Here is a 2,319-nt window from a genome sequence, read left to right as displayed (position 1 = left end):
CCGGTTCAATTCCGGCCTTAGGTGACAGTGTGGTGTTTGCACTTTCTCCGCATGTCTGCGGGGGTTTCCTTCGGGTGCTCTGGTTTCCTCCCACAGTCCTAATATGTGCATGTTAGGTGCATTGGCCATGTTCAATTGCTTCTTAGTGTCCAATGATGTGCAGGTTAGGTGGGGTTACGGGTTAGGACAAGGGGTGGGCCTAGGTAGGGTGCTCTTTCTGAGGGGCGGTGCAGACTTGATGGGCCGAATGACCTCCTTCTGCACTGTAGGAATTCTATGGATATGGATGGACCCATTCAGTTTTGTGACTGGGACCATCCCGGAATACCACGCGGTTGGTTGGGAGGCTGGGGATATGTCTCCAATATTTTTCATCTCATCCAACTGGTGCTGCACTTGTGTCATGAGTGGGTAAGGGGTCTATGTGGCATGAATAGGCTCACAGGTTTAGCAACCTCTCTCAGGCTGAATCTGGATGCATTTTCCACTCAAACCAGTCCTGTGAAGAATTTCAGGCTTTTAATGCTGTACTTGGAGCCAATCCCTTGCTGGCTGACCTCATCAAACTTCTGTAACATGTTAATTTCTACACAGCCTTTTCAGCTAAGGAATGAGCAGTCCTGATTGTGGATCACAAAGAGGGCCTCAAGGAATATTTTATTCTTGCATTTAGGTGTTGCCTGCAGGGTGCCTTTCACCTGCTCTATACATGTGTGTTGCAGGCGGTGTAAGCTGCTGGGTCACCAGCCATGGTTTTCTGACCAACAGGGCTGCTCCGTTAGCTTCTGTGTCTAATTTGAAATGCATTAAATGACCACTGACTGAGTTTTCCGCATTGCAAAATGAGAAATCAAGATCTTGACCTCACCCAAGAAGTTTGTGTCTCCCAGATTTGCAGTCTTGTCGTTGTGGATTCCGGCACAGTTTGCCTTAGTGACCAATCCTTTTTTAAAAACTTTTTCTGAGTTCCAAAGCCAGGACTCAGAGTGTGGGTCAGGGGCTAACCCCTGATCCAGCTCCTCGCCTGCTCCAAAAACCAATTCAAATTGAATCCAATTCATGGTCCCCACAAGAGAGACATACCAGATCTGAGCCAAAAGGCTCAATCTGCACTACACATGATCTTAGCCAAAAGGCCGAGAAGCAATCTTAGTGTTCAATCCTGTTGCACTGAAAGCACAGGACTTAAATTGCTGGACACTGATCTCAGCCGTGAGGGTGCTTTGTTCCACAGAATAGGCATGGTTACTCTGCTGGCCAGTTTGGGTATTGATTTCCCTGCCCTGGAGTGTCTCTGTTTCTTTGTTGCTTATCAAGTTGAGCTGTTGGTTGGTCTCAGCATAATGATTTATTTTCCCTTCTTGAAATGGTTCAATGCTGCTCATGGAATTCTGATTGCCTAACTATCTGGATGGCCTTTTCCAGTGTTAGATCTTCCTTTGCTTGCTACTCCTACCACTATTCTGTCCGTGATGAGTTCAGATGTTAAGTCTCTGTATTTGCAGCCTTCTGCTATTCTGTACAGATCATTGATGAATGAATCAATAGGTTCATCAATAGCTGCTGAATTCACATGGTAAATTTAGTTTGTTCAAGTATTTTATTGCTTCTTAGATTAAAATAAACATTTAATGATTTTGGTACTTCTTCAAATTTAGCAGATGATTCATTGATTCTCTGTCTTGCAATAATGTCATCTAAAATTGGGCCTACCTAATAATGGAGTGTGTTAACCTGGTCTGACATTTGTCTGAACCTGATGCAAAGCTGTATCCCAGGAAAAACTTTCTCCAAAGTCCCCCAATATGTGATTGTTCTGAGTCCTGGATTAGACCAAATTAATTTGGAAGTGTAGAATTTTGATTCACGGTTAATTTTTTTTAAAGTATAGGTTCTGCTTTAAGAGCTTTCAGGATGGTATTGCCATTGCCATTCACTTGGAGACAAAGGTATTTTCCATGCTTTCCAGTTTTGATGCACTTGACGACAAATGTGATTATGCTCAGCATGAAAGAAAACATTTCAACACTGGCTGCCTTGATCAATTGCCAGCAGAGCTATCTTACTCAATGTTCTACTCTAAAGTTGCAAATTTGTCAAGTCCTGGCTTTGTCTTTTTCTTAGCTAAGTTTAGAAGTCACGATTCTAACTTCCGGTTGCGACTATGCCTAGCTAGGTCGCACGTTCGGCAGCTCCTGCCGGGAACGGACTTTTGGCCTCTTCAGAGGGGCCCCAACGGCAATTGTTCGACGGCTTCCAGTGTGGGAAGGTGACAGCAAGGTTCCCCCGACACTATATGGATTGGACCAGGAGTGGAGC

At 44.6% G+C, this 2,319-nt stretch overlaps 1 non-coding gene across 1 annotated transcript; it reads right to left on the bottom strand.

Moving 5' to 3' along the window:
• Positions 1-953: 953 nt before the first annotated feature.
• Positions 954-1,148, bottom strand: LOC140390926 (U2 spliceosomal RNA). The gene has a single exon (XR_011934960.1). It is a non-coding gene; the product is annotated as a U2 spliceosomal RNA (small nuclear RNA).
• Positions 1,149-2,319: the final 1,171 nt, after the last annotated feature.

Source organism: Scyliorhinus torazame, chromosome 14, assembly GCF_047496885.1.
Source record: "Scyliorhinus torazame isolate Kashiwa2021f chromosome 14, sScyTor2.1, whole genome shotgun sequence".
Taxonomy (NCBI): Eukaryota; Metazoa; Chordata; class Chondrichthyes; order Carcharhiniformes; family Scyliorhinidae; genus Scyliorhinus; species Scyliorhinus torazame.
This window is presented reverse-complemented; position numbering and strand designations above follow the sequence as displayed.